Below are 16257 nucleotides of genomic sequence, written 5' to 3'. Positions count from 1 at the left end.
GATGACTGATGACTGATGACTGATGACTGATGACTGATGACTGATGACTGATGACTGATGACTGATGACTGAATGACTGATGACTGATGACTGATGACTGATGACTGATGACTGATGAACTGATGACTGATGACTGATGACTGATGACTGATGACTGATGACTGATGACTGATGACTGATGACTGAATGACTGATGACTGATGACTGATGACTGATGACTGATGACTGATGACTGATGACTGATGACTGATGACTGATGACTGATGACTGATGACTGATGACTGATGACTGATGACTGATGACTAGATGACTGATGACTGATGACTGATGACTGATGACTGATGACTGATGACTGATGACTGATGAACTGATGACTGATACTGATGACTGATGACTGATGACTGATGACTGATGACTGATGATGATGACTGATGACTGATGACTGATGACTGATGACTGATGACTGATGACTCGATGACTGATGACTGATGTACTGATGACTGATGACTGATGACTGATGACGTGACTGATGACTGATGACTGATGACTGATGACTGATGACTGATGACTGTGACTGATGACTGATGACTAATGACTGATGACTGATGACTGATGACTGATGACTGATGACTGATGACTGGAATGACCTGATGACTGATGACTGATGACGATGACTGATGACTGATGACTTGACTGATGACTGATGAACTGATGACTGATGAACTGATGACTGATGACTGATGACTGATGACTGATGACTGATGACTGATGACTGATGACTGATGACTGATGACTGATGACTGAATGACTGATGACTGATGACTGATACTGATGACTGATGACTGATGACTGATGACTGATGACTGATGACTGATGACTGATGACTGATGACTGATGACTGATGACTGATGACTGATGACTGATGACTGATGACTGATGACTGATGACTGATGACTGATATGACTGATGACTGATGACTGATGACTGATGACTGATGACTGATGACTGATGACTGATGACTGATGCTACTGATGACTGATGACTGATGACTGATGACTGATGACTGATGACTGATGACTGATGACTGATGACTGATGACTGATGACTGATGACTGATGACTGATGACTGATGACTGATGACTGATGACTGATGACTGATGACTGATGGACTGATGACTGATGACTGATGACTGATGACTGATGACTGATGACTGATGACTGATGACTGATGACTGATGACTGATGACTGATGACTGATGACTGATGACTGATGACTGATGACTTGATGAGACTGATGACTGATGACTGATGACTGATGACTGATGACTGATGACTGATGACTGATGACTGATGACCTGATGACTGATGACTGATGACTGATGACTGATGACTTGATGACTGATGACTGATGACTGATGACTGATGACTGATGACTGATGACTGATGACTGATGACTGATGACTGATGACTGATGACTGATGACTGATGACTGATGACTGATGACTGATGACTGATGACTGATGACTGATGACTGAATGACTGGACTGATGACTGATGACTGATGACTGATGACTGATGACTGATGACTGATGACTGATGACTGATGACTGATGGACTGATGATGATGACTGATGACTGATGACTGATGACTGATGACTGATGACTGATGACTGATGACTGATGACTGATGACTGATGACTGATGACTGATGACTGATGACTGATGACTGATGACTGATGACTGAGACTGATGACTGATGACTGATGACTGATGACTGATGACTGATGACTGATGACTGATGACTGATGACTAATGACTAATGACTGATGACTGATGACTGATGACTGATGACTGATCAATGGACTGATTAAGGTTCTGTGTGATAATCAATTCGATACCTCACGTCTCTAGTCCTTATTTTTTTTTTTAAGTATTTATTTGTAATCGAAATATGCAAAATCGAACAATTTCTATAATTAGACAGCGTCAAAAAACAACACTCGAGACAAGCTTTCAGTTGAGTATTTAGCGATTCAGCCAGTTATATCGGACTTGCCGTGCACATGTGAGAGTGTCGACCTTGTGACTCGATAATGATGCTGTTGATAATGAGAATGATCTTCATAATGATACTGATGACTGATGACTGATGACTGATGACTGATGACTGAAGACTGATGACTGATGACTGATGACTGATGACTGATGACTGATGACTGATGACTTATGACTGATGACTGATGACTGATGACTGATGACTGATGAATGATGACTGATGACTGAATGACTGATGACTGATGACTGATGACTGATGACTGATGACTGATGACTGATGACTGATGACTGATGACTGATGACTGATGACTGATGACTGATGACTGATGACTGATGACTGATGACTGATGACTGATGACTGATGACTGATGACTGATGACTGATGACTGATGACTGATGACTGATGACTGATGACTGATGACTGATGACTGATGACTGATGACTGATGACTGATGACTGATGACTGATGACTGATGACTGATGACTGATGACTGATGACTGATGACTGATGACTGATGACTGATGACTGATGACTGATGACTGATGACTGATGACTGATGACTGATGACTGATGACTGATGACTGATGACTGATGACTGATGACTGATGACTGATGACTGATGACTGATGACTGATGACTGATGACTGATGACTGATGACTGATGACTGATGACTGATGACTGATGACTGATGACTGATGACTGATGACTGAAGACTGATGACTGATGACTGATGACTGGTGACTGATGACTGATGACTAATGACTGATGACTGATGACTGATGACTGATGACTGATGACTGATGACTGATGACTGGTGACTGATGACTGATGACTGATGACTGATGACTAATGACTGATGACTGATGACTGATGACTGATGACTGGTGACTGGTGACTGATGACTGATGACTGATGACTAATGACTGATGACTGATGACTGATGACTGATGACTGATGACTGATGACTGATGACTGATGACTGATGACTGATGACTGATGACTGATGACTGATGACTGATGACTGATGACTGATGACTGATGACTGATGACTGATGACTGATGACTGATGACTGATGACTGATGACTGATGACTGATGACTGATGACTGATGACTGATGACTGATGACTGATGACTGATGACTGATGACTGATGACTGATGACTGATGACTGATGACTGATGACTGATGACTGATGACTGATGACTGATGACTGATGACTGATGACTGATGACTGATGACTGATGACTGATGACTGATGACTGATGACTGATGACTGATGACTGATGACTGATGACTGATGACTGATGACTGATGACTGATGACTGATGACTGATGACTGATGACTGATGACTGATGACTGATGACTGATGACTGATGACTGATGACTGATGACTGAGACTGATGACTGATGACTGATGACTGATGACGATACTGATGACTGATGACTGATGACTGATGACTGATGACTGATGACTGATGACTGATGACTGATGACTGATGACTGATGACTGATGACTGATGACTGATGACTGATGACTGATGACTGATGACTGATGACTGATGACTGATGACTGATACTGATGACTGAATGACTGGATGACTGATGACTGATGATACTGATGACTGATGACTGATGACTGCATTACTGAGTGACTGATGACTGATGACTGATGACTGATGACTGATGACTGATGACTGATGACTGATGACTGATGACTGATGACTGATGACTGATGGACTGATGACTGATGACTGATGACTGATGACTGATGACTGATGACTGATGACTGATGACTGATGACTGATGACTGATGACTGATGACTGATGACTGATGACTGATGACTAATGACTGATGACTGATGACTGATGACTGATGACTGATGACTGATGACCGATGACTGATGACTGATCAATGGACTGATTAAGGTTCTGTGTGATAATCAATTCGATACCTCACGTCTCTAGTCCTTATTTTTTTTTTTAAGTATTTATTTGTAATCGAAATATGCAAAATCGAACAATTTCTATAATTAGACAGCGTCAAAAAACAACACTCGAGACAAGCTTTCAGTTGAGTATTTAGCGATTCAGCCAGTTATATCGGACTTGCCGTGCACATGTGAGAGTGTCGACCTTGTGACTCGATAATGATGCTGTTGATAATGAGAATGATCTTCATAATGATAATGGATATGCTGATGGTATCGGGAGAGGCTTGATTGATATATGGCTATACTGGCTTTAGTATTTATTTTTTTGCTTAAATATTGAAAATTGATAACGTTCATTAAAATCAATAAATTTATAATTGAGTATTTAGTGGTGGGAGCGGGGCGCGGGCACCAGACAAGGGGCAAGGGGCGCTAGGGGCGGCTGGAAACGTGCGTACGAACTGGCCCAGTGACAGGCCAATTACACGCTAATCAAACAAGCCTGACAACAATTCCCATTGCCAGGCAGTGGTGCTCCTTGGATGCAGTAGAAGATGAGCATGAAGAAGAAGCAGCCGCAGCAGCACCTAATTGCAGTCAGTTATGTGTCCTTGCGCTTGACAAATTCCGCCTTGCTGCCAGAGGCCACAGGCCGCATGCAGGCTACAAAATTAAATACACTTGAAGAAAAGTGAGAGTGATTGTTGACTTTAAGATGGTACGAATTGCAGTAAATTTAAATTTTAATTTATCTATAACAAAAATTATTTATATATTTCTTTGTTTATACATAATATTCGAACAATTGTCTATATGAATTCGTACTATTCATGCATGAGTTGAAAATTTGGTATGTGGATTCATTCATGTAAAATATATTAAAAATATATTTGGTATTGTTGATAGTTTTCTCAGAAGCTTAAGGATCATGAAATCGTTTCAATTGTATTGAAATAATTCTGAGTGTACAGTTAGGAGCTATAAAATAGCTAAATAGACGCGCAAAAGAACCCCGTGGACATTGTTGGAGTCGGCAAAATGCTTTTGTACTGCTGCGTTGGGTGGGACGACAAGTGTTTAATCGTTGCTAATTATACCAACTAGGCAGGAGCCAAGCCTCGACTGCCAGCTTCAAACTAGCGACTGCGCGTGTCACAGTCTCAGCCCCACTGGCTCCACTTCCACTGCCACTGGAATGAGCTGCAGGGGGGAATTTGAGGGGTGGCAGCCGTCTGTGCTCTGTGAGCATTGGAATGCCAAGCGTCAATTTAATTATGCGAACAATACAAATTGCGGCGCACAAAAGAAATGTTTATGTCCGACGCAACTGGCTCAATGCAACAAATTGCTGCAACCGCTTGCCACAACTGGCAACTCTTGCCCTCGAAAATAATTACAACTAGCAAAAAACCCACGGCAAACACAACAACAATAAAACAGTTAACTGAAAGCTGCTGCAAATTGAATACCCTAGAAGCTAGACAAGAGCAGCAGCGAGTGGTATTCAGCATTTGATCAATTGTTCCTTTAGTAGCTATGATCTGCCCTTTACTTTATTAAGCATTCCTATGCACATTTAGTACTAGAAACAGCTGCAAATGTAATATTACTTTGCCTATTCTTGTTTTCAGATATCAAATATTATAATTCCTGAAAAATTCTCTATTAAAATCTCTCTACCGATCTATAAAGCCTTCTGAATGCGTCCTTTGATATGAGGCGCCTTTTCCAGTGCAGCTCAGCAGCTGATTCTAGCTGCCTAACTGTGCAAGACCTAGTTATTCGCAGACTTGACACGCCCTTAAAGGGCGTAGATATATGTATATGTGCTGTGCTTGATTAACTAAATACATAAGTTATACAAAATATACAGCCAGAGGGCTAGGCGAACCAGAGACATCATTTAAACATACGAATATAAAAACATATTTAAAATGTATATGTGCACACGATTTTTGGCAATAGAAAGCAGGCCAATAATTATATATAAAATATAATATATGAAGTTAGACTAATGTTAAATAATTTTCTATCACCTTCTTTAGCAGCCACTGCCATTATTAAGTCTTATAAGACTATAGCCATATATGTATGTATCTATATCTCTGATTAATAGTGTCATGTTTTTTATGATATGTGAACTACTCGCTCTATTAAAGGGTATACAAAAATAAATCAACAACTGTTGGCGGCGCGACAAATTAACACATAAATTCTAGCGTATTTATGAATCCAGACTCAGATGCAGCCCTCTGCCTGGCTGCTGCAGTGTCTGCTCCCTCAGAGCTTCCCCCATTTCTATGGGCAGCCAATTAATAATATGCGAGGCAACTGACACGATGACAACGCCAGATATGCGTAATGCATGGCGCATTACATGCCGCTTATAGCAGTAACTCCCCCTTGGACACTTCTCCCTCGCCTTCTCTCTTTCTCTGTGTGTGTGTAGCTGTGATCTTGATCACGTGTCGGCGTCGGCGCTGCGATCATTGATCATCGTCAGCAAACAAGAGAGGGGCAGGAGGGGAGGGGGGTCCTACGAAACGCATTGGCTTTTACCTTCAGCTTTGACTTTGGCCGCTCATCTACCCCCAGCCATCCTTCATCCTGCCAGCCCTGCTATGCCCAGCACTGATCTACACTCTTTGGAGCTTTACAATCTGGCCAGATCAGTTGGGGCAGCAGTTGCATTGCATTGCATGGCATGGCATGGCATTGCAGTCCCCTTCAGAGATTCGAAAATTTCATTTTAATTAAATTGTTGAATGCTCAAGTGCAACACTAAGTTGCCATTTAGCTGCACTCTATCTCCCTCTGCTTCTTTCTCCTCCCCTCTCTCTCCCTTTAAGCGGTGATCATATCAATGCAACGGTTTATTACTCGCTTGCTTCAAAAAAACAAAATTAAGGGAAAAAGAAGGCCGCAAAACGCAAAACATTTCGCGCCTCAAATTACATTTTAATGAGCTGTGAAAAATATTTGGAGCAATACGTGAAAAAAATATGATAAAATAACGAAAAAAACGCCATCTGAAGTGAGAAAAAGAAGATAACCTAAAAGCGATTACAGATTTGGGATTTGCTGCTAAGTGGAGGCAAATTGCTGGCAATCGAAAGGGGAAAGTGCAGAAAATGCAGCTTTAAAGTATTTATTATTGGGCGAAATTTAATATGTTGTAATTGGACTGCTTATCGGACATCAGAAGTCTCGCTGCACTGGCGAGCTATATGCGTTGTAGGCATAAGATGTTGCATGTAGCTTCTGTTAGCTGTAAGATTAAGCATTGATATGCTGACTACCTATTCATTAAATGAGAGGGCCTTTGCAAGACTTGTATTTAAATTTCTTAATAACTTTGTGTCAAGTAACTCGGGAACTACATGCACAAAAGCTAGCAAATTTCCTATTTCACTCTTTTGGTAGATGTAAATTTGAGTTTATTAAAATCTTGCAGTATATGTTGCCTAAACACCATGAATAGTCTCAAGGAGCTTGGGAATTATACAACTTATAGCTATCAATTTTTGGTATTTCTTTTTTGCTAGCCAATATAATGTAAATAATATAAATGTGACCAATGAAGTGCTTGTTTGACATGAGCAGTCTCAAGGAACTCAGGAACTATGCAACTTGAGACACTAAAATTTTGGTACTTTTTTATGCTAGACAATACTATGTAAATAAAATAAGTGTGGAAAATGAAGTGCTTGTTTCATGTGAGCAGTCTCAATAAACTAGGGCACGTAAAAGCTATTCAATTTGGTATAACGTCTATGGCTTAACATATATTCAAAATGATCTGGGATAACCACAGAAACAATGACTTCTTATAAAAGTCTTTGAGCTCTGCTTTGATCATCGAATTCTTTAGGTAGAGAGTAGATCTAGGGTAGCTATACTATATATTATTCATAAGCTAGTCATATGGATAACTAGTTTCCATAGTTTTGCTGTCAGCTTGGGCTTTGATGAGTACTTAATGGATTTCATGCACATTCGATTGGTTCCCAGGGACTGCAGTTTCTTGTGAGATAGCATGGAAGGATGGTCATCAAAAGGATTCCACAAAGGATCAAACAATAAGCTGATGAGCCAGAGGCAGAGAACAAAGCACAAAGCACTTGACTTGGCCGCCAAAACACACACAAATTGTAGACTGGCGTTTTTAATACAATGCCACTTGTTGCGCCAACAACAGCAGCAGCCACAACACTCGAACTTGCCACTTGGCATGATTGACTTATCAAAAGGAGTAGTTGACTGAACAGCAACAACAACAACGACGGCAACGAAATGAAGTGTTGACAAGTGGCAAGCAAAAGGAATGTGTGTGCCCCGTGAATCAATGAGCCAAAAACTGGCTGGCTACGTTTGGGGAGGCAGCCAGGCTGCTGTTGTGGAGGGGGCTGCTTGTCAGTTATTGCATGAATGAATGAGCGCGCTTCAAGCAGCGGCAGTGGCAGTGGCGGCAGCATCATGGGGCGGCGTGTTGCATGCAACACACAGCAAAAGCTGGCAACAGCCTGAATTATGCGCACGCATTGTGCGCACGTCATGCAGCCGGGCCAAGCCGGGCACAGCCTGGCTGCCGTTGCAACATCAACGGCAGCAACAGCAGCAGCCGGTGGCAACGGTGGCCGCAACACTTGTCCGCTCTGCGTTTTCTGACGAAATTTACAACAAGTGCGCGCGCGCGCTTGCTCGCTTGCAAAATGCTAAAGAGATGTTGACGTTGACGTTAACTTTGACGTCGACTTCGACGTGCACGCTGACGTTGACTTAAACTTCAACTACGCTTCGGTCTCTCTCTTGCTCTCTCTCTCTCTCTCTCTATCTGTGTGTGTGTGATTTATGATGTGCTTCAAGCAGCAGCCCGCAATTCGATGGCCCAGCGAAATGGCATTGATTGCCGCTAAAAATGCTTTTGTGACAAGTTCAACCAGCCGTCGACTCCACTCTCGCACTCGCTCTCTCTCTCTCTATCTCTTTCTGTCTCTCTCTCTGTTTCTTTCTCTTATTCCAGCGCCCTTTGGCTGTTTTTTAATTAAAATGTGAAGCGCAGTCATGTAAAGCAGCAAAGTGCAATTACATAACTCAATCAATTTGTAAGCGAAGTTGTCCTCAAGCCCCCCTCCCCTTGCAACAGCAGGCCTGAAAATAAGCAACATAAGCATGCAAGTGAGCTCTAGCTAAGAGCATGCGATTGGGCATATACCCTGTAACTATCTGAGTTTTAGGAGGACAATCTAAGGCTTCTTTAAATGCCAAACATTAATGATATTCCTCTAAATATATATCAAATATCGTGTCTTCTTTTATATAATTGCATACAAAAAAATGAAAAAATAAAAGATTTTACTTAGTATATAATAAAAACAAAAATATATATGAGACTATTTTAAAAAATTGTATGTTAAAAAGTATACATATAAAAAAAATTGAATATTATTTCATATTTGTATAATATAATAAAAATAATATACTTTTCTTATATATTAACACAACGTAAACAATTGCTTAATATTAATTTTAATACTTGAATACTTGAAAAATATAAAATAAAACTGTAAAAAATACAAATTTTAAAATAAAAATATATATCAATTTAATATAACATATTTTAAACATAACAAATATAATAAAAAAGCATACATCGAGAAAATTAATTAGTAAAATCAAATGTGGAAGCAATACTTAATGAATTTTAATTAAATAAATAAGTTATTACATAATTTTATTTTATTTATTATTTGTTTTATTATATTATTAATTTTATTATTTTATTATTTATTATTTATTTTATTTTAATTTTTATCAATCAAAGTTCAAATTGCTGTATAATAAATGATAAAGATATTTCCATGAAAATAATGTTAAGAACTTGTTTGACATTTTTTCACAATATATAAATAATATAATTAAATACTATTTATTATTATTATTAAATTTCCATAATATTTAATAGCAATATTTATATATATATATTTCTTAAATATTTTAATAAGTAAGGAAAATATATATCACTAAAGGAAATATTATTGATTCATAATCTTCAAATATATGATTTCAAAATAATATAAATATTACGAGATGAGCGTAATAGCCATACATGGCTTATGGCTGGGCTAAATATAGAAAAATTTTAATACATTTTAAATAGTTTTGGCCAAGTTTGCTGCAACTACATATTGTTCGAGTTACATGAAGAAACTTGACTTGCTTAGCAAAATTATGTAACCCAAGCTATTTGGTTCAATTCTTGGCTTGGCTTTGCCATTCACCCTTTGCAAATGAGTGCTGGGTATATATACAGAAAATCCATACCAACGACCCATAAAACTTTGCCAATCACTTAATCTGAACTAAAAAGCATATATACATATAAACTATACAAGAAAAAAAAATAACAGAGAGACAAGCAAAAACTGATCGCTTTTAAATGATTTTGGCTGCTGTAGCTGCGGCGATAAACGAATTTATTGCAACAACGCACACAATAATTGGCTCAGCTCTACAAGCCGAGGCAGAGCGAGCGAGAGCGAGAGACACATATGGCAAGAGAGTGAGAAAGAGAGACAGATCCTTAAAGTTTATTATTGCCGACTGCCCGCTGCTGCTGAGCCGCTTTTAGCTGCTCCTTGGGTGTGCTGCTGCCCCCATTGTTTTGCAGCCAAGGAGCCATAACAATAAGCCAAGCGATTGAAATTAAGTTGCTCCACTGGCCACCCAAACGAACGAGCAGATCGCTTCATTTCCAATGATGGCCAGATGTTGGGTGGGGTGGGGGTAGACCGAGCAGCGACCCCTCTCTGCCCATTTCTCCAGTTCAATTTCGAAGGCTTTGTGCGCAATTTATCACGTTCTTTATTAGCGACAAAATAAGGTAGCCCTCGCTACCAAAATAAGACAAAAGCGCACAGCATTCAGCAACTTAATCGATTAACGATCGTTGGCAATCTTACAAAACCATGAGATCCTTTTCCGAGTCCTGCGTGTTTCGTAAATTAGTCCATTGTCAAATGGCTGACAGGCCGAGATCTGAATAGCCCCCACGAAACATACAGATTCACTGAGTCTCAGATATATAGATACACACGCGAATGCATACATGAAGTGTATGCTCGGAAGTACATGCATAGCTGCTAGGCTGATCGTAAAATATGCCAACAACATAATCATCGATCGGCCCAGCGATTCGACCAAATGATCGCCTATCGCGACAATGTGGCTGCCTATTAAAAATCGGAATATTTTTTAAAGCTAAGTCGCAGCTTCTATACACTACAATGCTTGATCAGCTTAGCCGTTGATCTATTGATCAGTGTGGCAATGACGTTTATGGATGACATAGATACTCACTAGACTCACTAGACAAACACTAAGCAAAACACATGATCGCAGCTAGGCGAGCTGATTGCCGCCGAGATCAATTCAAGTCTGGGCAGCTGATGACTCTTCAGTACTCAGTAGAATTATATTCAATGATCGCAGAGCCTAAGTTAGTGGCTATAGTTGAAAATCAGTGAACAGTGATCATTGATCAGTTAAAGATGTACCTGATTTCATTTCAGTTCTATGAAAGTCAAAGCTGGGGATCATTTCACTGAGAATTTGATCAATTTAATAAAAAATAAAATTACTTAAGATATTTTTGATTGTATTTCAAGAAAAATCCAACTAGAATCATTGCAGAGCCTGGAGATTATCCTATCAGAGAACTGCCTAAATTTGTGTCGCAGCAAAGGCTAGCGAAAATCTTGCTCTAACAACTATGAGCTTCATCTGAGCTTCTTCTTGAGATCACTTTCAGTTTACTTAAGAGACGACAAAGCGTTAAAGCTCCATTGTAGGGCATGCAAAATAAAACTCAGTTTTAATATAATGAAGCTCATAAACTGACACTCGCTGCACTGCAAGATTGAACCAAAAGGAGCTGGAGCTGATGCTGTTGCTGCTGCTGCTGTAGCTGTGCTTAAGCGCCGAAAGCCATGATCAAAGTCATGATCGGCGACGACAAGCGGCGCATATAAAATTCATCAAAACATTATTAAAATGTTGGCAAGAAAACCAAAAAAAAAGTTGTAAATTTTTTAAATACAAATACAACGCAGACGACGCAGTGGACGATCGACGCATTGACGCAGCGATCGACGCTCGATAATCTGGCCAAGGATCGGGCTGAGCTGTGGCCTGACCCTGGCATACTTATTGCTAACGCTAATTTAAACGATCCGACCAGGCGACGTTTCGTTGGAAAACAACGTGCCCCGTCGTCCGACGGGGCTGGCATAATTTGCATATCAGCTTAATGTAAGGCGTTGGTGATCCGCTGCGAGCCAAGGTTTGTAAAGCGCATCTTATCGCAATCGGCGATCGTGTACCGATGCTCGACGACAAAACTGTCCACGCAGAGATCGCCAAAGTTAATTTTGCCTTCGTTGTTGTTGTTGTTTTTGTTTTTGCTTTTGTTTTTGGCTCAAAGGCGTGCCCACAGTTTTGTGGCTGTTGCATTAATGAATGCCACAGGCTGACACTTTAATTTTCAATTACAACAAATTGCCTATAATGTCTATGCTTATCGCCCCGTACCTCACAGATCTCTCTGTGTGCTTAATTGCGATCATCGCGTGGCTCGGCATGGCGTGGCGCAACGCGGTGTAGTGCGGCGTGGCGATGATCAACGGGGATGGGGCGGTGTTCTAATGACAGCTTACAACACACGGACAGCGTTTGCTCTGCGTCTCTTATCAAAATCTACGCAATCTCAAATCAATTCATCAAACTCAAAGATTACAATTGATTTTTTTTTCTTCTGTTCCAGCGCTCGATCAGCACCGACCCAGAGCGACCGATCGGCAGGCGGATCCATAAATAAATGTAGTGCATTTCAGCTTGTGCGTGTGCAGCATATCCGGTCGCAGGTTTCAGCTTCAGATACAGTTTCTGTTCCGTCAAATGCGAAAAAAAAACGAGAGCAGCAAAGCGACGATCAGCAACGATCTGCTGCTGCCCTATAATAATGAAATGCTCTCTGGCAACGGAGACCTCTTCAACGATCTCTGTGTCTCCGACTTCGACTCGGACGCTGTGTGTCTCTGTGTGCCCAGTGATCGATGTGGCAATAATTTTTAAATAAATGATCGCCGCTGCCGCTGTAAATGATCGTCTCAGTGGCAGCAGTGGCACCCCCCAGCCTCGCCCTCTCGCTCTCTCTCAAGCTGTGCCAGACAGCTACCTAAGTGCCCAGCAGAGCTAGGCTCTGCGGCTTGCTGCGATCAAATGTGCTCCTTTTTTTGCGATCGCTTCGATCTGCTTCTTGTAGGTGTTGTCATTAACTTCTTGGTTAAGTAATTTGCCATGTACACCCAAAACCATTAAGCAAAAACTGAGGATACAAATAGCCATCGCAATAGTGGGCAGTCCACGATTCTGATGGATGCTCTGCTGGCCGTCTGGAAGCCATTAGAGTTGAACGAGCTCTGCTTGAGCTGCAGAGACTCTTAAGCTGCAGTTAGCTTTAAATGTGTCAACTTTACTTCATATTGTTAGCAAATTCGTCTATTGTTCTGTTGATCAATAGAGTCTACTCGCATATACATATATACCTGCTAGATGGCAACGAGCACAGGGCAACAAACAAATGAAAAGCCACGCAAAAAGTAAACAAAGTATTTGTGGCATCTCAAAGTGTTTTTTTTTCACACCTCGAAACTTGAGTTAAGCCTGCGGCGCTTGGCGATGCTCAGATGCCAGAGAAAAAAGGACCAACTCAACGCCGCCTCCGCAACTTTAGAGACTACGAAGAACGGCAACAGCAAGGGTAGGCTGCGGGTGTATTGGCTTTGCCACATAATCCAATTTAAGCATATAAATTATGAGCACGAAACTGAAATAACAAATCGCTTTATTAACCAACGCAAACATTTATCGCAAAAAGTATAAATATTTGTTATTGCATTAGTCCAAAAGCAAAAAATGCATCCTGTCCGCCAGCGCCCCCTTCCTCCTCGAAAAAGAACGAAATGAGATGGGGTGATAGGGGGGAGGGGGATGTAGACACAGAGACTGTGTGGAGCTACCAAGTCGCGTTTGGCTGGCGATGACAATCTCAAGTGCAGACAGCCAAACGGAGTCGTGGACAAATGCGGGGGCGGCAGAGACTGCAGCTGCAGCGGGAGCAAAGAGGCAGAGACATTGCGTGTTGCCATTTGGCTGCATTTGAACCAAGTGCCCAATGCTCAATTGGATGCAATCAACATTTCAATTTGGCCGACTTTTGCTGGATCACGAAGTGGATAATAATGTTGAGCAATTTGAATTTGTACAGGAATCTGAAACATCGATAACTTGCGAAAATCGGCTTTATTTATCTATTATCTTAGATGAGTGCTGAATGGGACTCTTCAAACAGTTTGCATAGGAAATGAGACAAGTTTCCATGAATGAAATAATAGCTCTACTCTTTACCCAAAAGATATAAGAGACCATTTTTACTGAGGCATAAGGACTTAGCTTGGATATTTAAAAATAGATAAATGTATAAATAGATTTATTATCATCCAAAACTTCTCCAGTAAATATTATGCTATACTTTAATAGATAAGTTCTTCGTTAAATTTCTGAAGAATTTTGATTTCATTGAATTTCGCATGGGGCGCTCAAGTTGCTAATCTCAACTAACGCCTTAATTATATATGCAAGAAACGCAATGGTAGATATATCACCACAGTCAGAGAAAGAGCAAGAGAGAGAGGGTGTGGGAGTTGTCTGCAGAAGTAAAGTCTCCATTGATCAGGTTCAACTGTAGCCGAGCGCTAATCAGAAACAATTTAAAGGCAGCCAGAAGACGAGAAACCAAAGCTGAATTCACCAGAGCCCGCCATAAAGATTTGAAAATCTGTTGCGAAGGTGTTGAAAGTTTTATATTACGAGACGATACAGCCGCGGGCAGTAGTTCTGTGTCTTATGGCACACCAATTCACACACACACACACACACACCTTCGATGGTCTCTGTCGTAATGCTGTGCCTCATCCAAGTCGCGCGGGCTGCTGTGGCTGAATAATGCTTTGCATATAATTCATGCACTTTTATTAGTAACAACTAAGTGGAATATGTCGCGGCATGCTGAACAAGTAAATACCCTAGAGACTGCCACATCTACACATTCTTAAATGTTTCAGTCTTGCTATTAAGTCGCTGAAATTATCCAGTAAATGGGCTCCATCCATCTTTCATAGTTCAAGCAGACATCGCATAGATACAGACTGAGAATGATTGCAACTTTCGCTTATGCTATGGAAGAGAGGCTAAGTTATCGCTGTTATCGATATTATTAGCTATAAGGAACTATCGAAAGGTTAAAAAGATCATTTGAACAAGCCAATGAAATAGGCAATTAAAAAAGCTATTCAATGAGTTGAGTTCTCGCATGACACGAAAAATATGTATCTATCGAATATCTCCAATAAATGCAGCTATTGAATATCTGTATCTATCGTCTATGGTGGAAGCTATCGAATAACATAATTTATCGAATGAATGAATTGAATTGGATGAATTGATTAAGATAGTTATCTATGCAGCTTTTGAGATGCAGTCCCTGAGCATATACAATCTTCACTGGACGTATATACCCTATGCCCACATAACATGCACAACAGTCATGCTACCCCCACGCTTTGAACCATTTTTAATGGTTTATAGGGTATAAAAAAAATTGCAAGAATTGCATTTTTGGCCTTCAAAAGTCGATTGCTGAACTTGATATTGTTGTTGCTGTCTGTGATTGATGGGCAGCCGCTGTCTCTGAGGTGGAGAGGAAACATATATATCTAGAGTCAGAGAAAGAGAGAGCGAAATATCTTTAAAGGATCCTCGCTGCATAGCCAATCACATAAAACTATAAAAAGTGGAACCGCATGTCAACATCGTTTTGGGCATTGCGTCAACGAGCGTAACGTTTTAATTTCTCGGCAATCAAACGTAGCAGCAGACACCCCAGAGACCCGATACCTCCTACGACACCGCCCTGCCCCCCATTCTCGGAGCACCTACATACGCTCGGCCAGACTACGAAAAGGGCATCAAGTGCTTTTTTGTTTTGTGTTCTGTTCGCCTCACAGACACAAATTGGCAGAGAAGTAAATCACGCAGGACTTTGACATTTTGTGACAAAAGTTTGTCTCGTTTTTTTGTTCCTGTCTTTCTCCCTCTCTCTCTTTCACTTGGAGATGCTCTGCTGCTTTACTCTGTATTTTTATGAGAC

Source organism: Drosophila hydei, unplaced genomic scaffold (assembly GCF_003285905.1).
Source record: "Drosophila hydei strain 15085-1641.00,03,60 unplaced genomic scaffold, DhydRS2 tig00000349-arrow-arrow-pilon, whole genome shotgun sequence".
Taxonomy (NCBI): domain Eukaryota; kingdom Metazoa; phylum Arthropoda; class Insecta; order Diptera; family Drosophilidae; genus Drosophila; species Drosophila hydei.
Note: the sequence above shows the minus strand (reverse complement) of the source record.